Below are 26,951 nucleotides of genomic sequence, written 5' to 3'. Positions count from 1 at the left end.
GTAGTACTCCCGTACGGCGTTGCGATGGTCCGCGTCCAAGGCAGCTAGCTGGCAAGCACTCAACGAAGCCACTGCTGCAGTGTAGATCACGCGTGCCGATGCGACTGCGTTGTAGACTCGCAGGGCAAGGGCAGGGGTGCAGCCGTGCCCTCGCGCGAGGAGACTGCGTGCGGCGCCGAGTACCTTGCGGTTGCTCGTCCGCAGATCGTTGACGGCCGGTCGCCAGCTGAGCCGGTGGTCTATGGTCACCCCCAAGTAGCGCACCTTCGTGCTCCACTCGATGGGGAGGCCCCGGAGTGAGAGCCGAGGCGTGGAGCGGCGTGTCGACGCTCGCGGGTGGACGAGCAGTGCCTCCGTCTTGGAGGCGGCGAGGGCCAGTCCAACCCCGTTCAGGAATGCGTCAACCGCGTCGATGGCCACCTGGAGGGACTCGAGAAGGGCTGCCCGGTGGCGACCGGGGCCGCAGGCAAACAGCGCAATGTCATCGGCGTAAATCGCCACATGCACTTCACACGCCGTGTTGCACGGGATGTAGTCGGGCAGCTTGGCAAGAGCCAGATTGAACAGAAAAGGGCTCAGTATGCTGCCCTGGGGTACGCCTGCGGTGACGGAGTGGGGACCGCTGATTGTGGAGCCAACACGAACGCGAAGAGTGCGGTCGCCCAAGAAGCTCTCCAGGTAGTCAAACATCCGCCCGCACACACCGAGGTCACGAAGTGCGTCCAAAATCGATGCGTGGGGCAAACAGTCAAACGCACTTCTCACGTCGAGCAGCACGAGGATGCCGTAATCGCCGCGGTACTTGGCCTCCTCGAGGGTGGCGATCACGTCGGCCAGTGAGTCGAACGTACAGCGCCTTGGGCGAAATCCGCTCTGTTCGGGAGGGAATGCGTTGGTTGCGGTGGCAATCCAGCGAAGGCGTCGCAATGCCATGGCTTCCATGACTTTCCCTGCGGCCGAGGTAAGTGACACTGGCCGGTAGGATGAAAGCTCCGTGGCCGGCTTCCGTGGCTTCAGGATGGGCACCACGAGCGCCTCTTTCCAGCCAGGAGGCACCTGACTTGTGCGCCACACTTCGTTGTAGGCCTCCAGCAACCGGGGCCGCGTGGAGGGGTCAATGTTGCGCAGCACCTGGTAGGTGAGGCCGTCCACTCCCGGGGCAGACCGCTTCGTGCGGTTGTTGAGCACTGCGGTCAGCTCGCTGAGAGTAAACTCCTCCGTGCACAATGCGCGGATCTCTAGCAGAATGCCCTCGGTGGGAAAGTACCGCTCGGGAGCGAAGAGCTCAGGCCTGTTGAGTGCAGGCACAGGTGGTAGTCCCTGTGGAGGCTGTGGGCAAGCAGGAGGGGCAAACTTGTCTGCCAGCAGCTCAGCCAATTCCTGCGTGGCGATCTTCATTGCAACAGCAACACAGAGAACCGGGCAGCGAGGCTCTCTGGTGCGAAGAACGGCAGCGAAAATGCGCCAGGCTTGGGCGTGGTTCTGAGGGTCATCTAGTGACGAGCAGAGGCTCCCCCAGCTCTGGTTGCGACGGCGTCTGGCGTGCCTGCGGCACACCGCGTCAATACAGTTATAGGCACGCCAATGTTCCGCCTTCTGCGAGCGCACCGCCACAATCTGCGCCCTGCGACGCGCGGCGCGAAGGTTGAGGAGGCTGATGTCTGGTGCGGGGGTGCCCGCAGGCACGGTGCAGTGGGTGGTAGCTGCGTCGTGACACTCGGCCAGCGCGGTGAAGAAGTCTGCAGAGACTGGCACTCTAGCACACAGTTCTCTGAAGCGAGTCCACTTCACAACACTGTAGGTCCGAGTGTACCTGATGTAAGCTGAGGGGGGTGTGACCACGATGGGGTAGTGGTCGGAGCCCTGAGAGTCCGGTGCACGTTGCCACTCATATTTACACGTACCACCCACGAGAGTCAGGTCGATGGCACTGTCGGACACACCACGGCGCGCGAGAGTACAGCTACCCGTGTTTATAACGAGCAGTCCGGCCTTTTGCACGGCATCGAGAAGGTCGCGCCCACGGTGGTTCGTCACGCCACTGCCCCAGGAGGTGTGGTGAGAGTTAAAGTCGCCACCGATGACCGCGTCGCGATTTAGGCGGTCTGCGAGGCGGCACACGAATTGGGTGTCCCAGCGTGCCGAGTAGTTCGATGTGCGCACGTACACGCTAGCGACACTGGTGTCCGTGCTCCCGATGCGCACAGTCAGGGCGACGGCCTCGAGGGTGTCACAGAGAATGTCCTCGATGTCCACTGCAGCGTGAGGGAGGTCGGCGCGCACATAAACCGAAGCCCGCGACGTGCCGGGAGGATGCGAGGGAGTGCTGCACCGGACTGCGCTACACTCTTCAAGTTCGCACTGCGTGGTGCTGTGATAGCCGACAAAACCAGGTAGGTTGAGTGTTCCGACGCGAGCGTAGGTTTCCTGCAGCAGCAAGACGTCGTACTCGCGTCGGAGGAGTTGGGTAGACAGCTCGGCGTGACGGCAGCGGAGGGAACGAACGTTCCATTGAAGAATCCGCGGCCGAAACACCTTGCCGCTAGCCATGTTGATTGAGGGCAGCGTGGGCGGCCAGGGCCGCGTTGCACAGCTCGAACACAGGGCCGGATTGCGGTATTGTCCCGATGAGGGCCTGCACGGCAGCGGCCAGGGCACTAATCACCATGTCCTTTTGCACCTCGCAGTCGGGGGCCGAGGGTTCGGCGGCCGGGGGCGAAACAACCGCGCTGTACGTCCGGCCCGGTTGCACTACCGAGGAAATACCAGTGCACGGTGCTCGAGCAGGCACGGCTTTTCCCTCGCTCTTAAGGTTCCTCTCGGCCTCACGACGAGAGAGGGGCGGGTCCGCAGAGGCCATGATTTCTAGCACCTTCCTCTCGTGTTGCCAGCGAGGGCATCGGGGCTCGGTGGCGGGATGTGGGCCGCCGCAGTGTAGGCACTTGGGGCCGGGTGCAACGCAGTCGGCGCGGGCGTGGTCGCCGCCACAGCGCGAACAGCGTGGGGAGCTGGTGCACGTCGCATGAGTGTGTCCGAAAGCGCCACAGCCAGCGCACTGGAGAGGGCGGCGACGACGACAACGTACAGGGCGGGTCTGCTTAAATAACGCCACCTCAGGTGGCGGTGCGTTACCCACAAATCGGAGAAGGACATTGCGTCCGGTACGGGCACAAGAGAGGATGGGAGCAGAGCTCTCTATGTTGTTTTTGAGGACCTCCTCGTCAAAAGCCGCGTCAACGCCGTGAAGTACGCCGGTACAGGTTCCTTTGTTGGCGGTCTTGGCGTTGACAGCCACATTCCCGATGCTTTCCACTGCCAGGAGAGCGGAGGTGTCAGCTCCGGGTGTGGTGTCAACCGCAACAACGTTGCCGCTGAAGTTAATGCGCACACGCTTCGTGCCGGGCACCTTCGAGAGCTGTGCTGCAATTGCGTCGCGGCTGAGGGAGAGGAAGTTGTTCTTCCTGCCCTTGGGGCGGTAGAGGATGGTGGCAGAGGTGCGGCGGGGCTCATTCGCGACCAGGTGTTCGATAATATCGAGTTGGTGCTGGCGGCGACCTGGTTTCTGGCGGGGCCCCTTTCCCTTGCTTGGGGGAGCTGCACTGGCTGGCTGCCTACTGGAAGGGGCATTTGTAGCTGTTAATGCCTGGCACGGAAATCCGTTTTTCTGCTGATGCTTGCGTCGGGCCTCTTCATAATCTGCTTCGGTAGAGGCGTCCACCGTCAGTGGGCGCATGGGGCCGAAAGCAGAAGGAGGGTGTGGCGCGGTGCTAGCGGCAGAGTTCGGAGGAGCTGCGGCCGTAGCAGACGACGCGCCCGTGCTCTCCTTTGAGCGGGAGAGTGGAGGAGAGTGCTGTTGTTGTGGCGAGGAGGTGGGAGGTAAACAAACCACCCCATCAGACACCGGAGAGGCCGCTCTCTCTGGAGGACGGGTCGGACGGGTTGCGTGACCGGAAGAAGGTGGGGAAGGCTCGAGGAGGGTGGGATTTCCTGTGGCGGTCTGGGAGGCTCCCGCTTGCGCAAGAGACTCCAATGTTGCCTCGGTTGCCCTTCCAGTAGAGGTCATGCGCGTTCCTTCGCCTGGAAAAAGGGGAGAGACAGCACTGCGTGCACACCCCTCTCCGAACAGGTCTTCTTGACGCCCGGCGCGGCAGGCTTGCCCGGCCAGCAGGCAAGGGCAGAAAGTGGTTGCCGGCGGCGCAGAGTGAGCGCGCGCTCGCTTGGGGGGAGCTGCAAACGACGCCTGTTGTGTTGCTCGTTGGCGGCCTGGTCCGTCAGCGCAGATTCCGGTTCTGAAAAGGGCCAGACCCTTTGGGGAGGGCGACAGGGACGGAGAGGAGGACGGAGGCGTGTTGTGCTCCCAAGAGGAGGATGATGTGGGCGAGGAGGAATCGGTACTGGCCTGTTCCTCGCTGTCTGCCGGTGTTGATGCGACCGATTCTTGGTAGTCCTGCAGCTCAGCCTTGCTTCCCTCTTGTAGTGTGGGTACAAGATGGAGTTGGGAAGGCTGTGGTACTAAGGAAATGGCGGCGGCGGCCTCCTCGGCTGCGGCCGTTAGCTTCGCGCTTTTCGTGGTGGCGGCCTTGATTGTTGGTGCCTGACGCCGGCGTGGTGGCAACAGTTTCCCGATCCTTCGTACATGGGGCCGAGAAGTTGGGGTGCTGGTAGATGAGTGCTTTTGAAGACGATTGGCAGCAGCCTTCAGTTTACGAGCCCGGGTAATCATCGGGGCCGCAGGCGATTGTTTGGGTGAGCTGGGGCGGCTCGTTGCGGTAGCATGCAGGCTCGCGCAGAGGGTGATCTCGTCAGGAGCGTCCTTAGAAGGGGTGTCCGTCATTACTGGTAGAGGCGATGGGCCGTACTAGGCGAGGTCATTACAGATTAAAAAAAAAAAGAACTAAGGGGAGATGAGAGGGCTCTACATTTCCTCAATATCTTGATAGCCCTGAACAGGGCTTGAGACAAAAAATGGCTCAATAGGACAAGGGAGGGAAGAAAAAATTAAAACGGCGCACGGGTGTGCGCAAAAGCTATCAAAATAAAAAAACTGGGGGAGAAAAAAAAAATGGAAGCATGGAAGCGCCCGTAAGGTACGGCGCCTCACTAGACGCTCGCGTGCTCCTCCAGGAAAACCGGTCGGGGACCGACCGAAAAACACGTCTGCTCTCTTCGGCGGTCGCGACGAGACTCCCCCTGTCATATTGAGCCAAATGGAAGAGGGGAATCTTCGTGGTATTGCAGGTAATTTCAGGAATGGTTAAATTCTCCGATGACGAACGATAATTAGAGGCCACAGCACGCATTCATCTGCTGTAATTGGTTCTGACGCACGCACCACGCAAGCATAGCCTTTGAAATTTGTTACTGATATTTACGCGGAAGGTATTCGGTTGCTGACCCGCAGGTCACGGGATCAAATCCCGGCTGCGGTGGCTGCATTTCCGATGGCGGCGGGAATGTTGTAGGCCCGTGTGCTCAGATTTGGGTGCACGTTAAAGAACCCCAGGTGGTCGAAATTTCTGGAGCCTTCCACTACGGCTTCCAGGTCAGCGTCTGAGCGAGAAGTGATTCAGGAAGAAGTGGCCAAAATGCTTACGAAAAACGTAATCGAACCATCAACGAGCCCTTGAGCATCTCCCGTGGTATTAGTAAAAAAAAAGACGGCTCATGGCGTTTCTGCGTTGATTATCGCCACCTCAAGAAAATTACCAAAAAAGACGTGTACCCTCTACCACGCATTGACGATGCCCTTGATTGCCTCCATGGCGTGACCTTCTTTTCACCTCTCGACCTTTGATCTGGTTACTGGCAAATTGCTGTAGATGAAATTGATCGAGAAAAGACCGCCTTCGTTACCCCTGACGGTCTTTACCAATTCAAGGTCATGCCATTTGGGCTCTGCAACGCTCCAGCGACCTTCGAGAGAATGATGGAAATGCTCCTACAAGGATTTAAATGGTCGACATGTTTGCGTTACCTGGACGACGTGATCATTTTCTCACCTACCTTTGCAACCCACCTTGAACGCCTTTCGACCATTCTGTCCATATTTAGACGGGACGGCCTGCAGCTCAATTCCTCCAAGTGCCACTTCGGTCTTCGTCAGATTACCGTATTGGGTCACCTTGTTGACGCTGCCGGCGTACGGCCAGACCCGGCGAAAGTACGCGCTGTAACAAACTTCCCAGTCCCACGCTCTGTCCATGATGTTCGCAGTTTTGTGGGCCTCTGCTCCTACTTTCACCGGTTCGTGAAAAACTTTGCGGCACTCGCCAGGCCACTCACTGCCCTTCTCAAACAAGACGTCCCATTTTCTTGGGGCCCTCCTCAAGCTGACGCCTTCTCTCAGCTAATCACTGCTCTAACGACACCTCCTATTCTTGCACATATCGACCCCGATGCTCCCGCAGAAATGCGAACAGACGCGAGTGGTCACGGAATTGGTGCAGTTTTGCCGAAAATTCAGGGGGGCAACGACCGTGTAATCGCGTACGCAAGCCGTCTGCTTTCTAAGTCTGAACGCAATTATTCTATAACAGAACGGGAATGTCTCGCTCTTGTTTGGGCGGTTTCGAAATTCCGTCCTTACTTGTATGGCCGCCCTTTCCGTCTCATCACAGATCATCACGCGCTGTGTTGGCTTTCTTCTCTGAAGGACCCCACTGGACGACTTGGTCGTTGGGCATTACGCCTACAGAAGTATTCCTACTCGGTTGCTTATAAGTCTGGACGTCTCCATCTGGACGCCGATTGCTTATCCCGCTACCCTGTTGATCAGCCCGACGAACCAGACATCGAGCCTAGCCTCAGCGCCATGTCAATGTCCCAGTTTCTTCAGATACGTGATGAACAACGTCGTGATGCTTCTCTGCGACAACTTATTGACCGTCTCGAATCTGCTCCGAACGACACGTGACTTCGCATGTACGTCCTCCTGAATGGCACGCTGTACAGTCGTAGCCTCCAGCCAGATGGCCCTGAGCTCCTTCTTGTCGTGCCGAAAAATTTGCGTTCAACCGTGCTGCACGAGCTTCACGATGAACCAACTGCAGGTCATCTGGGTGTATCTCGGACGTACGACCGCGTGCGTCACCGCTTCTTTTGGCGCGGTCTCGCCCGGTCCGTTCGCCGTTACGTGTCCTCCTGCGATAAATGCCAACGTAGGAAGCGACCTACTGCGCCCCCGGCTGGACTTCTTCAACCGATCTCCATCCCAACCGAACCTTTATTCCGTGTTGGTATAGATCTTCTCGGTTCTTTTCCCGAGTCGAAATAGGGCAACAAGTGGGTCGCCGTTGCTATAGACTACGCGACTAGGTATGCCATCACTCGAGCACTCCCCACCAGCACCGCTACTGACGTTGCGGACTTTTTGCTCCACGACGTCATCCTACACCATGGCGCTCCTCGCCAATCACTCAGGGATCGTGGCCGCTCGTTTTTGTCCCGTGTGATCGACGATCTTCTGCGCTCTTCCTCGACGCACCACAAGCTGACCACTTCCTACCATCCCCAAACAAATGGCCGTACCAAACGGCTAAATCGGACCCTAACGGACATGCTCGCGATGTATGTGTCCTCCGACCACCATGACTGGGACCTGGCGCTACCTCACGTGACCTTCGCGCAAAATTCTTCGCGCCACGACACCACTGGTTATTCACCCTTTTATTTGTTTTATGGCCGTGATCCGACGTTATCACTCGACACCTTACTTCCAACCACTACAACGCCGTCAACCGAATATGCACGCGACGCTATTGCTCGTGCCGACCACGCACGTCAGATCGCCCGCTCTAGACTTTCGGCTTCGCAAGCCACCCAGAAAGCCATCTACGACAGCAGGCATGCTGACGTTCACTTCTCACCCGGTTCTTTTATTCTCCTGTGGTGCCCAGTTCATCGAGTTGGCTTATCAGAGAAGTTATTGTCTCGCTACATGGGTCCTTACCGTATCATCCCCCAGGTAACCGACGTCACCTATGAGATCATTCCTGCATCTGAGACCACAAGCCTGCCTGCAACCACACCCAGTGATCTTGTGCACGTCAGCAGGCTAAAACCTTACCACCTGCCTACTGAAGACCGTAGTTATTGTGCACCTAGACGGCGCTTTTACCGCCGGGGGGGGGGGGGGGGGGGTAAATCTACGTAGCTGACGTATCAGCAGTCAGAAGACGACAACGAGGAAGTGGTCTGTTGGTTGTGCGTGCTGCTTCCATCTTAGCCGACGCCATACGCATCAGTTTAAATATAGATTTTAAATAGACACGCCTCGTGTCATTTTCACGTAACAATATGATGAAAAGATGCGAGATGGTGGTACTTGGAGTGTGGAATAGATGGAAGAACGGACACACAGACAGGTGCATGGATGGACGCATGAATGGGCGCAGGGCGGATGCATGGACGAAGGCAGGGACGGACGTACGAACAGACGCACGAACGGACGGGTGTATGGACGCATGGATGGTCACACAGACGGACACATGAACGGACGGAAGGAAGAACGAATGGACGGAGGAATGCTTCGCCCCACTCTCCTTCATTTACTCCGTGAATATGCTGCCAATTTTTTTTTATCGTGAAGCGCCGACACACATTGGCGTTGTGTTATGGCTACTCTAATATGTAAAAACAATAAAAAGAAGACGTTGACGCTACCACCATTAACCTTATACTTTCAAAAGGCTGGTCTGACGATATGACACCTGTGCTGTTCTGTCGAGAACCGGAAAATCTTGCAGATTATTTTTTTGCACGTCGAAGATCATGTGATATTACAACAAGACTTCTCGTTACTCCGGTTTCAAAAATAGTGTAGACCTTAACTTAAGAATTTGTGTTAAGCTTCGGTGCTTCAGGCTTCGGAGACTGTCACTTTGATGCCATATGTAATTTCATTAAATCTACTTAACGAGTACCATGCCAATCTGCTATTTAAAGTTTTTGTCATTACAGTAGAGTTTAACGAATCTCTTCAAAATTGCTCTCATAAGGTTGATACAGCGCTCTGAAACACAAACTGAATACCATAATACTTCTAGCCTTAATTCAATGTATTACATAATATTGGCATTTCCATGCTTTATTTTTTATATCATCTACCATTATTACAATAACATTTTAAGTTTTCAATGTCGCATTCTGAACACCCGCTACAAATGGTGAACAGGGATCGGGCGGTGGCAGCGAGCCATGGCTACCTCTATTGAGGAGGCCACCCATTTTAGGGCTGAGGTACAAAGAGCCTGGTCCGAATAAAGTTCATTTCTTCTTCTTCATTTTTGGCCAATCCCCCATAGTGGGTACTGGCCATATACTGAAGGAAAAATAGACAAACGAAAGTTGATGCGCTACGATCGCTTATCGTTGTGTGACTCCAGATTGTGAAATTTTGATAGTTGACATAATATTATCAGACGCTTCTCCCCTGTCGTTTGTAAATGCGTATTTCCCAGCCGGGGTGCAAGACACACGAAGTCTTGACGATATGTTCTCTGCCTGCAGAAAGGATATATTAATCACTGGAGACTTCAATTCACATCATGTGGCCTGGGGTTTTAAAACAGATTTAAGCGGAAAACGATTGTGGGAATGGGCTATTGACAAGAATTTATCTTGTTTAAATTCGCAATCTGCTACTTTTGTGCGAGGTCTCTCTAAATCTGTAATTGACTTGACATTTTCAAGCTCATCTCTAAATATATCTTCGTGGCAAACTTTAGACTGTGCTACTAACAGTGACCACTTGCCTATTTATTAGTTTTGCACTGAACTTTCCAAGAATACATGTCGCCGAAAAGGCCCGCTCATTCCTCAACTATAGAAAATTAGAAAAAGACTTGAGGGCTACTTTTGATCACCGCAAGGACATACAAGGTGACATTAGGGCTATGAGTCTGTGTGCAGTGTTAAAAATATCAGTAAAAGACGCAACGTTTAAATTAGACTCGGCCACAAGAGGTTCTTTTAGTCCATGGTGGACTGAAGAGTGCACGAGAAGCTATAGAAAACGGAAAGCTGCATGGAAACAACTGCTGGTCAACCAATGTCCAAAAAATTGGTGTGATTATAAATTCGCAGCAGCAGACTTCGAACGCGCAGTAAGTACAGCAAAAGATGGTTATAATATGAAACGACATGAGTATCTTTCTAGGGCTAAAAACAAAAAAGCGCTCTTCAGATTTTTAAGATCTCGAAAGATGTTACCACCCGCTGAAAATATTGACTCTTCTGTTCTTTCCCCCCGTGAGCTCTCTGATTTAGTAGAAAATATTGCGAAAGGGCTTCAAGATAGATTTATGTCAACTCTACCACTGCACATTGTGAACCCAATGGCAGGCGAGGATTTCGAGGAGGTTACTTTAGATGAGCTGGCAGAGATAATAAGGCACTTATCTCCGTCGGCTCCTGGACCAGACGGGATAACAAATTCAATGATAAAAGTAATATTCGAGATTTGTCCAACTGAAGTACTTAATCTGGTGAATTTTTCTTTGACAAAAGCTTGGATACCTGCGGAATGGAAGCTGTCTAAAGTGATTCCACTTCTTAAAAAGCAGGAAAAAGGATTCGCCTTGGACAATGTAAGGCCGATATCAATCACGTCAAATCTGGTTAAGCTAATTGAAAGAGTTTTGATGCCCGGATAATGAAATATATTAATAATAACGCAATATTAAACCCCAGTCAAATTGGTTTTAGATCCGGTTGCTCAATATGGTGTGCGCATGTTGATTTAGAGAGCCGAATACAACTGGCTCGGCGTCGGCGCCAATACTGTGCTTTAGTTACTTTAGATTTGGCTAAAGCGTACGATAGGGTTGAGCATTCAATTTTATTAAAACAGATGGAATATCACCACTTTCCCAACTACATCACTGCGTGGGTGTCGGAGTTTTTAAGAGGGAGAGAATATTACTGCTTTAAAGATGGGTACTCATCGAATAGATATAAGCAGACACGTGGTGTACCACAGGGGGCTGTCCTGTCGCCAGTTTTATTTAACATTTTCTTAAGCTCCATTCCATCAGCTAAGGATATTCAGTTATATTGTTACGGGATAATAACTTTACTTTATAAAACGAGGAATAAACTCGGTGGTGGACAAGATGGCGCCCAGTTGGCTCACAGATCTGACAACATCGTCCTCCTCTTTGTCTTCTTCGTCGTTCTCATCCTACCGTTACATGATTTCCCCGGCGGCTGGAGCACCGACCCGGTGCTAATCAGGAGGCACTGGAGTAATACGGTTTGAGTCGCGTAACATGCACTACGTCAGTGTGAGGGTGAAGGATGGCGGGGTCCGTAGGGGTGATTTCGTATGTGACGTCAGTTACTTGGCGTAAGATACGGTAGGGACCTGAATAGCGTGGGAGTAGCTTCTCCGAAAGTCCAACGCGGCGCGAGGGGAACCATAACAGAACGAGATCTCCGGGTGTGAAGTGGACGTCACGATGGCGGGCGTCGTATACGCTCTTCTGATTGTCCTGGGAGTCCAGTAAGCGTCGTCGAGCAACTTGGCGTGCCGCTTGGGCCTTCATTATTGCATCACGAGCGTACTGAGACTTGTCATTTAGTCCGGCCGGCAGGAGGGTGTCGAAAGGTAGCGCAGGGTCACGGCCGAACAACAGAAAAAAAGGAGAGAACCCAGCGGTGTCGTGTCTGGAAGAATTGTACGCGAATGTTACAAACGGTAACGTAGTGTCCCAGTCGCGGTGATCGGCGGAGACATACATGGAGAGCATGTCGGTGAGAGTGCGATTGAGGCGCTCCGTTAGACCATTTGTTTGTGGATGGTAAGCAGTCGAGAGCTTGTGTTTAGTGGCGCAGGAGCGGAGGAGGTCATCAACCACTTTGGAAAGGAAGTAGCTGCCTCGGTCGGTAAGGAGTTGTCGAGGGGCGCCATGATGTAAGATGACGTCCTCCAAAAGGAAATCGGCCACGTCAGTTGCACAGCTGGTTGGAAGGGCCCGTGTGATCGCGTATCGGGTAGCATAATCGGTTGCTACTGCAATCCACCGATTACCCGCAGCTGACGTAGGAAAAGGGCCAAGCAGGTCCACGCCAACACGGTAGAATGGGTCTTGTGGGATGTGCAGTGGCTGAAGACGTCCGGCCGGAGGGGCATTTGGTTTTTTGCGTCGTTGACAAGGGTCGCAGGCTGCAATATAACGGCAGACGTCGCGGTACATGCCAGGCCAGAAGAAGCGCCGGCGAACTCTGTCGTAGGTCCGTGACACGCCGAGGTGACCCGCTGTAGGTGCATCATGAAGCTGGGCGAGAACAGTGTGACGCAATTGAATGGGAACGACGAGTAGTCTTTCGGGGCCGTCAGGACGCATATTGCAACGGTACAATACACCATCATGTATTTCAAACATTCGAAGGGAAGGGTCGGGCCTCACCGATGTGAGCCTTCGGATAATACCGTCCAAGAAAGTATCTCGTCGCTGCTCGATTCCAATGTCATGAAACGCGGATAGAGAGAAAACGTCGATAGGAAGGGTGGTTTTAGAGGAGTCGCCGTCTGGAGGGTCGACAGGATACCGGGACAAGCAGTCCGCATCTTGATGCAGGCGGCCGGTTTTATACAGGACTGAGTAATCAAATTCTTGAAGGCGCAGCGCCCAACGGCCAAGACGGCCTGAAGGGTCTTTAAGGGACGAAAGCCAGCACAAGGCGTGGTGATCTGTGATTACTGTGAATGGCCGGCCGTACAAATAGGGACGAAATTTACCGACTGCCCAAACAAGTGCCAAACATTCCCGTTCGGTTATGGAATATTTTCTTTCAGCAGGCGAAAGAAGGCGGCTGGCATAAGCAACAACACGGTCTCGTCCTTGTTGTTTCTGGGCGAGGACTGCACCGATGCCATAGCCACTTGCGTCTGTACGAACTTCTGTTGGAGATGAAATATCAAAGTGGGCGAGGATAGGCGGAGACGTAAGCAGACACACTAGATTTTGAAACGCATCTGCTTGCTCAGGGCCCCAGATGAAGCCAGCGTCTTTTTTGAGAAGTTGAGTGAGAGGGCGTGCTACGTCGGCGAAGTTTTTAACAAAGCGGCGGAAGTAAGAACAGAGGCCAACGAAACTGCGAACGTCTTTGGTACAGGTTGGTACAGGGAAATCTCTTACTGCGCGTATTTTATCTTGATCAGGGCGAACCCCCACGGAATCAACGAGGTGTCCGAGGACAGAAATTTCACGACGGCCGAAGTGGCACTTTGCCGAATTGAGTTGCAGGCCCGCCTTACGAAAGACAGATAAGATTTTCGATAGCCTTTCAAGGTGCGTCGCAAAAGAAGGCGAAAAAACGATAACGTCGTCCAGGTAGCACAGGCAGATGGACCACTTGAAGCCGTGCAACAGAGCGTCCATCATACGTTCGAATGTGGCGGGCGCATTACATAAACCGAATGGCATCACTTTAAACTCGTAAAGGCCGTCGGGAGTGATAAACGCCGTCTTCTCACGGTCCATGTCATCAACGGCAATCTGCCAGTACCCAGAGCGGAGGTCAATGGAGGAAAAATATTTTGCGCCGTGAAGGCAATCGAGGGCATCGTCTATGCGTGGTAAAGGGTAGACGTCCTTCTTCGTTATTTTGTTTAAATGGCGATAATCGACGCAAAATCTCCAGCTGTTGTCCTTCTTCTTTACAAGTACAACAGGGGACGCCCAGGGACTGCATGAAGGCTCGATGATATTCCGAGAAAGCATTTTGTCGACCTCCTGTTGGATGATGCGCCGCTCTGCATGGGAAACACGGTAGGGTCTCCGATGGATGGGACTCGTATCGCCTGTATCAATCCGGTGCTTAACAACGGACGTCTGGCCGAGTGGGCGGTCGCCAAGGTCGAAGATGTCCCAAAAAGATGCAAGCAGGGAACGCAGGTCGTTAGCTTGTTCTTTCGGCAAGTCGGGGGCAATCATCTTGGTTAACACACTTTGGTCTGATGGAGGAGTAGACGAAGTTTTTTCGGCACTCGGGATGCTGTCATAACTTAGAGTGCAAATATGGCACTCTGCCGCCGGCACGATCTCGGCTAGAGATATACCACGAGGGAGGACTTGTGTACATAGTGAAAAATTCACTAAGGGTAGGCAGGATGCATTGGCCGTAATAGTGATGACGGTGTGAGGAAACGCAACGTTGTGCGAAAGCAGGACGTCAACATTGGGGGACACAATATAAACACCGTCTGGGACAGGTGGAACAGGGGAGACGCCTATGTAAGCTACTGTTCGTTGAGGGAGACGCAGGTGTTCTGTAGAACAAAGCCGACTTGGAGGGCAACTTGGAGGATCAACAACATTAGGTAGAGCGAGTTGCACTATACCGGCAGAGCAGTCTATCAAGGCCGAATGTTCAGACAAAAAGTCTTGGCCCAAAATTATGTCATTAGGGCAGTGTTCTAAAACATAAAACAGAACTGATGTGTGGTGTCCGGCGACGCTGACGCGAGCTGAGCACACACCAATTACGGCGACTTTTCCACCATCGGCCGTTCGGACCACAGGAGTTGGGCCAGGAGTAAGGACTTTCTTCAGCCGTGCTCTAAGGTCAGCGTTCATGATAGACACGTGTGCGCCAGTGTCAATGAGGGCTGTAGTAGGTACACCGTCGACGTCAACATTGATAAGGTTCTGATGTGCGGGCAAGGTCAGTAGAGGATTTTGGGATCGGGTCGGTATTGCAGCATCACCTCCAAGAGCTGCTCCCGTCAGTTTTCCGGAGGTGAACGCCGGAACGAGCTTGGGGACGGCGATCGGCGAGATGGGGGCGAGCGGGAGAAACGGCGTTGTGGCGAAGGGGAGCGGCTGGATCGGGGGCGCGAGGAATTCTCAGGCGTTAGCGGCTCTGTTTTCGGTGATGAGCGTGAATTCCAGACAGGTGGGCGATGGGGCGGAGGGTGAGGCCACGGAGCAGAGCTGGACCAAGCACGGCAGTGACGCGAAATGTGGCCTATACGACCGCAATTGAAGCATATCGGCCGGTCGTCTGGGGTGCGCCATACCGCCGGGTCGCGATAATGTGGGCTGGCAGAAAAACGTCGGTTGGGCGGAACAGTCACGGGTGGATTTGGTGTGGCGTAGTCTGGACGATGAATGGAGCAGACGTTTAAGCCGGCGTTGGCCAGTTCTTGCCTCACGACGGTCTGTATGAGAGAGACGGTGGCGTGATAGCTTTCGGAGTTGGGGGAGGCTGACACGAGTGGAGCTGCGGCTTCTATTTCCCGACGGACAATACGGACAACGTCACCGGGACTTTCCGTAGAAGGCAGGCGAGGGTCTTCGCATGTGGACGTTGCAGCCGTGTTTGGAAGCCGGGCAAACTGGTGGAGAACACGGCGGCTCTTCGCTTCTTCAAAGCGCCGGCATTCAGAAATAATGTCGTGGACCGTAGATGAATTCTTGAACACAAGAAGGTGAAAGGCGTCATCTGCTATGCCCTTAATAATATGGCCAACCTTATCGGCTTCGGACATCTGCGAGTCTACCTTGCGGCACAAAGCGAGCACGTCCTGAATGTACGTGAGGTATGATTCGGTGCACGTCTGAACTCGACGTGCGAGCTCGTTTTGGGCGGCGCGTTGACTTCCCACAGGCCTGCCAAATAGCTCCCGGAGCTTTTGCTTGCATAACTCCCAGCTAGTCAGTTCTTCCTCGTGCGTCTCGTACCAGACCTTTGCGGTACCTCTGAGATAAAAAATCACGTTGGCCAGCATGAGCGTTGGATCCCATCGCATACGTACACCCACTCGTTCGTATGACTTCAGCCAGGCTTCTACGTCAATGCCATCAGTGCCAGAAAAGGTACCTGGATCTCTCGGGGGCTCCAAGATGAGGGTTGACGGTCCAGTTGGAGAAAGCACGGACGTAGTTGGAGAAGGCACGGTAGTCGGGGAAGGGTCGGCATTGTTGACTGCAGTCGCCATGGGGGAGACCACTAGGCGCCCGCTACGAAGCTCCGTTTTGCGTGAAGTGAGTACCCCGCACCTCCCACCAATGATGTTACGGGATAATAACTTTACTTTATAAAACGAGGAATAAACTCGGTGGTGGACAAGATGGCGCCCAGTTGGCTCACAGATCTGACAACATCGTCCTCCTCTTTGTCTTCTTCGTCGTTCTCATCCTACCGTTACAATATGTGTACGCGGACGATATTGCTTTCTTCGCAAGTAATACCGACCTTCAATCATTATACCAGAGTCTACAAAATTATCTCAATATGATAGAAAGATGGCTTAAAAATATTCATATGACCCTGAACGTAAAGAAAAGTGTGCTCCTTGCATTCTCTTTTCTGCAGCCTATCAACATCTCGTTAATGTACAGTAATGAGCTCATTCCGCAGGCGAATTTCCTTAAATATTTGGGCATCATATATAATGACACATTAAATTGGAGAAGTCACATTGATGATGTGTACTCCAAGGCAACACGGGCCATGGGGTGGCTACGGAAGCTTGCAAACCGTGAAGCGGGTTTAAGAAGAGATGTGCTAATAATGATATATAAACTTTATGTGCGGCCCATCATGGAATTCGGATGCGTGTTATTTTCTGGCAGCGCAGCCTATAAATTGAGACCCCTAATACTGCTGGAAAGAGAAGCGTTGCGTTTGTGTCTGGGTCTACCAAAGTTTGTTGCAAACAACGTGTTGTATATGGAAGCTCGCCTACCTTCTCTGCTAAATAGGTTTAAAATTCTTACTGTGCAAGCATTCTTAAAGATATACAGTTCACACCAAAGGCTCTCATTTTACGCTTTCATTCAAGAACCGACTTTATTTTTCGAAACCCATTGGTCGCGACTACACACCCCGCAAATAGTATTTGCACAAGCGCTACTAAAGCAACTGAATGTAAAAATTAGACATATTCGTCCAATACACAATCTAAATTCAATGCTTAGCATACAATTCGATGATATATTTCCTCATAACGCGAAACAATTGGCATATAGGTATTTAAATGACCAGTTCGCAGATTATCTAGCCCACCTAGAGATAAGCAATATCATAGCGACTGATGCATCTGTGTCAAAAGAAAAGGCTGGGGTTGGCATCTTCTCTCTTTTTTTGGACTGGTCCTTTTCGATTCGACTCCCAGATTATACCCCGGTATTCATGGCAGAATTATTGGCCATTGTTCTTGCCCTACGCAAATTACCCTCAAGCGAATCATTAGCAGTGATCATTACAGATTCGTTATCAGTTTGTAATGCACTTTCTGCGGCAGTAAATTCAGAGCTGATGAATACGTTTCGGCATTTAGTACCGAAAAACGTAAAAAAACTGCATTTGCTATGGGTACCAGGCCACCGCGGATTATATTTGAACGAAATGGCGGACTCTTTAGCAGCAGTATCCCTCGGTGGGCCCACCATTCCAGTTTTGCCAGATACGGCTTACGTAACCGCGCTAAGGTTCCGAAATGCTTGCCTGCAATGGGGAAAAGGTAATTTGGATAACTTCAAATATTTCGAGCATTTGAGCTATTGCTGGAATAAACAGTGGTGTTTATCTCGCCAGTTAGAGGTCACTTATACCAGATTGCGCTGTGCAGTTCCACAACTAAATTATTACCTTAATAAAGCTCAGCTCAAGGCGTCACCGCTATGCATTTGGTGCAACGAAATTGAAACAATTGAACATTTCTTTTTATTCTGTCATCGTTATTCTTATCAGAGAAAAAGATTTTTAGTAGCCCAATTACAAAAGCTAGGAATACAAGTAAATTTACCAGTAATTTTATCACTTGGCGGAGCTTCATTTGGTTACTGCCACAGGGATGTATGCTCCGCTGTGTTTGACTACATCAACGCAACTAAAAGATTACCATGCTAGTGAAGCACTACCTTTTCAGATCTTTAGTTTATAATTCATAGTAATGTCTTTCAAAAACAAAAGATGGTTTGACCGCTTGCTCAGCACACATTTTTGTTTTTTTGGTAGTATTATTTTACGCTACTTTTTCAGATTGGCTTCATTTTTAGTTTAGTTTCATTTAAGTATCCTGCCGCCCGGTTCTTGGCCCATCCCCCTTTGTGGGTAAGCGCCATCCATCAGAGGTCATCAGCATCAGCATCAGTTGATGCGCCTGAGGCACGCGATTCTATAGCAGAACGCGGATTTACGAAACAGAACGCAAGCCTGTGTCCTTCTATCCGTCATTGGGGTCGGTGAGCATCGGAGGAGTTTGGAAAATCAAGGAACTCTCGCTGGCCGATTTCCAGGATCTGTTTATACGGCTTACGGAAAACAGCCCCTTCACAAGCCCCCGGAGGACAGGAGTGCCACGTTTCTTTTATCTCCACCACTTCGCTGCTTCGTCTCCCAAGGCGGCGGGGAATGCTACCCAGGTATGCGACGCCCGCTAAAGGCTACCAGAGGCCCCTCTAGTCGAGACCACGACATCGTCGCCTGGCTCAGCTCCGTGAATAGCCCCAACTGAAGCGTCGCTGAGGATTATCGTAGCGCAAGCCCTACACCTCGGGGATCACAGCAGAGTGCAACCGCTTTTGCAGCTCGAAACGCCGAAGCGTGCCGAAGAACCTTGCGAGGACACTTTGCGCCACAGTTCAGAAGAAACCGCCTTGTCGAACGTCACATGTTTTAAAATTTCTGTGAAGCAGCCTCACGACCGCCGACATGGTTAGTGTTTGAACATGCATGCGGCAGTTCGCGTGGCGTCGTTCGATCACCTCGACGCGGCTGCGAACGCACTCATTGCCGCGCCTTCATCTAGGGAGGCTCCAAGACTTCGGGTACGGGCTGAATATTGCCAATCTCGGAGGCAACGCTGAGTCTGATTGCAGCTCTTTCTCCCGAAATAAGCGGGCGTCGCTAGATGATGTTCTCCTCAAGGCGGTACGACTCACTCCTCCTTCGTCGCGAGGCTCACCTCGGCCCTGTCCTGGCGTGCGAGTCGGGGCTGTCGTCGGCGTCGTCGCCGTCGCCGTCCGAGCGAGCACAGCGACAACGGGGGACCCGCGGTTCTTGACGTAGCAACGATGATGTCTATACGATGGCGAAGAACAGTTTCAAGTGATGTCCCAGCTTTTCCTGAAATAGCGGATTTCCTCTGCTTCAAGAGATGTAATTGTCCAAATGACGACGACCAAGTCAAGCTGACAACAGGAAAAACAACCATCGAAGCATGAGACTCGCGAGGAAGCACAGTGGGCTGGAAGCCAACTCGCGGCGCCAAGTAGGCCACGTCAGAGTCCCAGCTGCAAGGAAAACAAGTTCTGCAAGTTCAGGACTACATGTGCAGCTGCTCAGCTTGGAGCGCGAGTCTCCTTGCGGGGAAGATTTTGTTTTCTTTGGTTAACATTTTACTTAACATATTTGTATTTCGCTTTCAAACTTCGTTAGGAGTGTTATGTTGAATAAGTTCACCAATCGGAAATAAGTTCTCTTTGAACCTGTTAACGTGCGTGAATTCCAAGCCATAAAACAAGCGCGGAAGCTGTTGACCCACCACGTGAAACCAATAGTTCTGTGCTCTACTTTTGCTCTGTGCTTCATTACTTCGTGCTATCCGGGCTGAATTCTTGTTGCGTTTCATCCCCATTGCTGCGAGAATATCATAGTTCATTGCTTGATAATGATATCATATATCATTGCTGTAGAATATCATATCATATCACGGCCTAAGCTTAATGCACGGCTCTAGAAGTACAATCTAGTGATGTACGATGCACCGTTTCCTTTGTCTCCCTTTAAATGTCTCTTCGATGGCCTCCACTAATAACGTACACCCCCCGTTAATGATCCAGAAGTACACTTCTGAATCAGCCGCGCAGTCGGAGCTATTTTGTGATAACTTAAAGCTACGGGGCTCGAAGCCATCCACTAGGTATAGTACCGGCAGATTATCGCCATTCTTAGCTCGTTTTTGCAGATTTCGAGCGGATGCACCAAGCTGTCCAAGGCTCTCGGAAACAAGTTTGTTCGCAAATATCGTGTCTTGTAGCGGAGATACCTCGTGTGCGGCTAGTAGTAAAATATCCTACCATAATCTTTCTCGGAACGCTTTGGGGCACTGAACACCATTTTTGCGTGGCCTCTGCGATTGGGGCGCAACGAAAACCTGTCGCTGTGCGCAATCTTGTAGGCCATGGTTTGGACACGTCGTAGTTTTTTTCTTTTATTCTGAGAGAGAGAAAGAAAGACGAAGTAAAGAAATGGAGGTTCATCAGAAGAATATTGCGGTTTGCTACCCTGTGTTTGAGAATGGGGAGTTCGGGGTCCTAAAGAATATAAAAGGAGACGGATAATTTGCGATAAAAGGACTAAAAGTGCAATGATTGGTGCTCTATCCGAATATCAGGCAGCAACATTTCCCATGAACAGTGCGTTTGTCGTTCAGGTTGCTTGCAGGAACCACAACAACACCGTCCTAGCGGCTCAGGAAGAAGACCGTGTAGGCCAGAGCCGCCAGTTTGTGTACGGGATATACACACGGGTGGATTACACACATATTCACGGTAGTTCCACCTTGCACTCGCGTTTCTGCCTCGTCTGAACGATCAATGAGATCAAGATTCACGCGACTTCATTCAGATGACATTTTGCTTTCGTTAAGACATGAGATGCCACCACATAGGTGCATCAAATTTCACGGCCAATGCACCCCTACCCTAATGCACGGAAGAAGAAAAAGAAAACGGCGACGCCACTCACGCCACTGCGCGTGAGGCACGTTCATCGAGCGAAACGTGGCTTCACGAAAGAGAACGAAAGCCTGACGCAATGACGCAATGCTGAAAGTTTAGGGCAAATTCACCTTATAATCGGCCAATCCCCTTCTTTGGGTACGAGCCATTTGCACAGGGAAACAACAACAACAACAACAACGAAAGCCTGCGAAAGCCTGCCGATCCCCCTTTGTGGGCGAGTGCCAGCAAATCCGAAGGTCCATCATCATCATCATCAGAGCCGGCGTCATTCTGTCCGCCATGGGAGACGGCAAGCGTAGCAAAAGAGATCGATCTTCAGACCCGGTGATGATGCACCAGGAAAACGAGTCACCGGACAAGCAGTCGGAAGACAGGCGTGCCACGTGTCCCCCAGCAGTGGTACAGCGCTACGTCGACACCGGGAACAGGAAAGACGATGAACGTCATCCAGGTGTACAGCACCCGTTCACCGCCATCCTCAGCTCTTCGAGTCAAGACTACTACGGCGTTCCCTGGCACGACTCCATGAACTGGTGTGGCTCAGGTATTGCCGGCATTTGGCGGAGCTCCTGCCGTGGGTCACGTATGCAACGCAAGAATGGGAACGCTTTCGCAAACCGAGACGCCGAGGAAGAATACGCGAGATCTCTGCGAGGAAACTTTACGCCGCTTTTCGGAAAAGGCCGAGCTTTCGGACGCCGCATCTTTTTTTTTTCTTTCCACGGGCCTGCCAATCGACCACTGAAAGCAACCGAATTTGGAGGAGCACGTTGGTGTTCGCGCCGCGTCGTTCCACCGCGTCAGCATGGCTTCGAAGGCACGCATTACTACACTGTCATGCAGCGAGGTGATTCGTGGCGTCGGATCGGGGATGGTGAAAGCTACAGTGCGCCGGAGTCCAGCTCCTCCTGCCGAAATCAGCGGGAGTCGCTCGACGGTTTTGTCGCACCGTTGGCGCAACGCGAGCGTCCATCAGTGCATCGATCACCTCGGCTCTGACTTGGTGCACGAGAGGGAGTCGTCCTCGTCGTCACCATCATTGTCTCTACGCGGTGGGCACGAGCTGGAACCTTATGGTTCATCACGCAGCATCACCGACTTAGCGAGGATAGTGACGAACAATTTGAGTTGTGGTGGTTGCATGCGTCAGAGTTCCAATGGAAATGAGCACAAGTCCTCGAAGGCTGGAACTCCGGGTGCTGTTGGACTGCTTCAACTTGCTGCTTCTCCTCAGAATTTTTAGATGCGGAGCATCCAATACTCGAGGCTTGTAGTGCGGCGCCGTCCGCAAGCTTCCTCCTCCTTCTTCCACCATCTGTGCATCCCTTCCTCCTCTACACACCGCGCACGCTTCACTCCTCTACCATCTGTGCACCCTTCCTCCTCTACACACCGCGTGCGCTTCTCCTCTTCACGAACATTCGCTAGCTGTATAATGTAGCGCGCATGCGCCGTCACGCTTCGAGAACATCGGCAGCTGACGCGCGCGCATGCGCCGTTGCGCTTCGAGAACATCGGCAGCTGACGCGCGCGCATGCGCCGTTGCGCGTCTCCCCCTTCTCGAACATTCGACAGCTGACAGTGCATGCGCTGTCGCGCTGTATATATACTCAAGGTCGGCGCTCGCTCGCTCAGTTGCCGCTCGTCGGTTGGTTTGTACGGCGCGTCGACGTCCAAGGTCGCGGTGAAATGAATTCCAACAAATCCACAAACACAATGATCGACGTCCCTTCGACCAGCGCCGCCCTTTCGCATACGTGTGTACGTGTTCACTCATTTAACACCCCCTCCTACAACCACGTTAACCAATTTAGCCATCGACCCAAGTAAGTCGCAATTTAACACCCCATTTCACAACCACGTTAACCAATTTAGCCATCGACCCAAGTAAGTCGCACTTTAACACCCCGTTAACCAATTATACGCTCCGCATCCTCCTCAGTGCTCCCCCGAGGGAAGCTGCGGGCAATTTTTTTTCTCCGCTATTTCGTTAACTTCATGCGTTTCTTAGTTATGTTTTGGTTTTTTATTTCATTAGGTGTGTTGCATTCAATAAATCTACGAATCGAAAAATGCGTCTTCATAGCTGCCGGCGACTATAAACTTATTACACCACACTCCAAAGCTGTTAACCTATTGATCCGTCTTGAAATACTGACGCGCACAAGGCGCTTCATGACGTCACGCTGCTTGAATCAATAGTAAGGCGAAAGCCTTGAATGTCTCACGCTCGCTACCGTCCGTCGATGTCCTGGCACGGTGCCAAGTGCCCGACGCGGCGTCTGAACGGATGACAGTCGCGCCGGAATCTACGGCGCTCGCGCTTTCTTTCGTAGAGCCGCTGTGCCAAATTGCCCAATCATGCAAGGAAAGAGACACGCGCATCAACTTTCATTCTGAGCGGCCCCGTCTCGATGAGTCTTGGCGTTCGCCGAACACACTTTGGAAACCACAAAGTGTCCTTGAAGTTTATCGTCCTGCTTCTTTTTCAGTATAAGCAAATTGCATTTTTTTTAATTAGTAAACCTGAGTGCAGTAGACTTTCGTGACCCAAGTTTTCAAGAAAAATGGCTTCTCCCTTCATGTTGAGGGCCATTGACGAAGATTGAAAAGGGTACCAAGATGCTCATGTAGTCCAAACGTCTGCCACTCTGTCATACAATCTAAGTCTTTGGCCTTTCGTTAGTACACTTCCACGATGAGGTAGACGTGGTATCTCATGCAACCATTCGTCTCTGTTGCCGCTTGGTGGCTCTTTGCGCCGTGAACTGAATGACACCGTGAACCGGGGGGACGACATGAAGGGTTCTCTAGTGATCCGGTGTCTTTTATTACTCAAATATGAAAAATAGTCGACGTGGAACGCTCAAAAGTTTCTCAACTTTCTTGATGGTGCCTGACTGTGCGCGTATATTGGAAAAGAAAGTCATGCGTTCTATTGAGGCAGCACCTGTCTCATTTCAATAGAGGCTAAACTGTACATTCGAGTAGATTTTTCCATGTCGGAGCATGTCAAACAAAATATGCTCAAAATTTCTAAGACTTCGACTTCAGCATTTGTTCTGATGGTACAGTGGTGTTGCGCGCTACAACGCTGATAGTATTCTTATGTTTCGGAGGGCAGAAGGTTTCCCTCGAGCAGCCATTCTTGACTGCTGTCAGGCTAGAAGCACCCACTAGGATTTTATGACATTGGTGCGCCTTTCATTCTTAGAAGCCAGCTCGGTGGTGGAAGGTCCAGGAGGCACAATCACGTGTGATTTGAATACGGGGAACGCGCTAACTGGCAAACGTTTTAGGGGCGAAGCTCCTTATGGCGTGGCTTGTGCGTCCCTCGTAGTACGTAACCACCAGTGGCACATACCCGTAAACAGGGTATGTGCCACTGCAACAGGGTAGGTACAACATTTGACCTCCAAGGTGGTACCGGTGAGAAATTTCTTCTGTGCGTTGTTTAACAATAAGCAAATAGTGCTCAATGTACATGCCAATGGCTGCTAATGGGGATTGAGAGACAGGAGCATTCGGTTTTTAGTCAACGCGCACGCTGCGATCCCCATTAGCAGCCATTGGCATGTACATTGAGCACTATCGGACAAGAAAGGGTTGCTACATTATACTCGCTGGGTGTAACCTCCTTAGTTTCAGAAAGGTTTAGCGAGCGTTGAGCCGCAGGGCCATGAATACAATGAACTAGTAAATACCATGAATGAATTCGAGGTGGTTAAAGGGGGAAAGCAGATACGAAGCGCAAGCCGTAAGAAATTAAAAGCTGAATTCTCCTGTCTCTCATTTCACATTAGCAGCCACTGGCAAGTACATTGAGCACTATCTGACAGGAAAAGGTTCCTACGTTATACTCGCCGGGCGTAACCTCCTTGGTTTTAGAAAGGTTTAGTGAGCATTAGGCCGCAGTGCCATGAATACAGTGAACTAGTATATACCATGAACTCAAGGTGGTTGAAGGTGGGAAGTAGACCCGAAGCGCAAGCCGTAAGAAAGTGTGCGTGTGCCACCTCTCGTTTAGTCCACGGAATGCCCACTGAATGGCGGTGCTTCTATATGGGGAATATATGATAAAAAGATGCGACATGGTGGGACTTGGAGTGTTGAATAGATGGATGAACGGACAGACAGACAGATGCATGGATGGACGCATGAACGGACGCAGGGGCGGATGCATGAACGAACGCATGGACGGGCGCACGAACACCATTTTGCTGATTTTCTCACAAAACGAAAATCAGCAGATGTTCAGCGGTTGCACTTAACCCTCTTATTTTATTAAGCTTACCAAATCAATCCGGTCACAAAGTTCAAAACGGTTCATTCTTTAGTTCTAAGGAAAACAAAAACACAGCAATAAACGAAGCCACAAGTGCGAGTCACCGCCCGCCAGTACGAAGACTAGGCTAATCCGTGTACTACCCATCATTTTCATTGTCGATGAACGATCGCAGCGCCAGAGTCCCCTCTAGATAATTTTAAGAAACTGTATGGGGCAAAAGCCCTAATATACTCACGACACGAAACAATTTAGTGGTGTCCCACGGCGGCGTCTCACATCGGTGGAGTTAGCCCGAGTGATGGGAAAATCATCATCCTGTGGTGATGTCACCCCATAATGTCAGTATAACACCAAAGGCCACCAAAATTCTTGACATCACTGTAACGTAACGTAACGTAACTTAACGTGATGACGTCATTTCATAATGTAATAGCTTGTATAAAGGTTGGCTGACCACGAAGGCAGGGCAAAATCAGGTGAGGTGCCTCCGATCCCGGAGTCAGTAGAAAAATCACGTTAGGTGCAGAAAGATTTCGGAGAGCGCTGTAGCTAGATCAATATAATGAAAAAAAATGAAATTATTTTTAATCGTCATAAGTGAGTTCACAGTGAACTCTTTCAGCTTTTCATGTGAGTCTTTCGAATAAAAAATGCACAAGTATATGTCCTTTAACTTTGAGTCACGTTATAACAATGCACAACAGTACGTGTTGTTTTTTTCTCACTCACAAACAATGGAGACCCAGTGCTTATGCGACAATGTCGCGTCAAGAGGCTCACAATCGGCACGCTTGAATTTTAAGGAGATTACAAACCATAGGTGCAGGAGAGGCCTATCGATAACTTGTTTGATTACTTGTCACCTATAGTCATAACTATAGAAAAATCACCGACATATATGATTTGAGAAAAATCAGACCCTTCCTTTACTATTATTAATTTCTTTAATTATTACATTTCATCTCAAAGGTCAGTTCAAGACGTCATCTTTATTTTCCTAAGTTATTACTGGCCATTAGTTCTATAACCTCCACTACTTTAATATTCTATAAGATTTTATGAGAACACTCAATTCTCGGTTAATGCTCCACAGTGGGTATGAGTCACAACTGACGGTGAACAAGAAAACAAGAAGCACTACAAAGACGAAGAAGAAGACGAGACGATACTGCAGCCATCAGCCCAGAGAAACAAACAAACGATACTGTAAGTCTGAAACGGTTATATTTTCTACCAAATTACCCACATTTTTTTATAATCTACTTCATATTTCGTCATCCCACGAAATACGTGCAATTCAACAGTATTGTCATTCTTCATCGGCACTTCTAATACTTAACTAAGCGTAAATGTTGTAATTTGTAACCTCTAGATGATAAGTTCAGGTTTCTCGCTACCATCTTTCAGGGTTGTATAGTTAAACACTCACTCACTCTTGATTCACCACGCAAACATCGTTTATAAACGTCAGCACAGGTTGCATTGGCGTTCACACGTTATTTGTCAGATTTGGTATGCAGTTTGTCCAATTTGTTGTGATTGGCCTCGCTGCAGTGGTCAAGTGGCTAAGGTACTCAGCTGCTGACCAGCAGGTCGTGGGATTGAATCCCGACTGCAGCGGCTGCATTTCTGATGGAGGCGGAAATGTCCGTGTACTCACATTAGGTGCACGTTAAAGAACCCCAGGTGGTCGAAATTTCCGGAGCTCTCCACTACGGTGCCTCTCATAATCATATGGTGGTTTTGGGACGTTAGACTCCACATACCCATTTATCAAATTATTTTATGTAATTATTTTATGTAATAGGCAACTTACTGATCCTTATTTAACGAGCCTTCTCTTTTTAAGCTATCTGCTCGTACACTGTATAGAGGTTAACTCACAGTAGTAGTAGTTGTCGTAATAAAAATATTACTAATATAAAATTTTTAATAATAGTAATATTTCTGTTTTATAATGATGTTGC

This window comes from Rhipicephalus microplus, chromosome 6, assembly GCF_043290135.1.
Source record: "Rhipicephalus microplus isolate Deutch F79 chromosome 6, USDA_Rmic, whole genome shotgun sequence".
Lineage (NCBI taxonomy): Eukaryota > Metazoa > Arthropoda > Arachnida > Ixodida > Ixodidae > Rhipicephalus > Rhipicephalus microplus.
The sequence above is the reverse complement of the archived record's forward strand: the minus strand, read 5'-3'. Positions refer to the sequence as shown.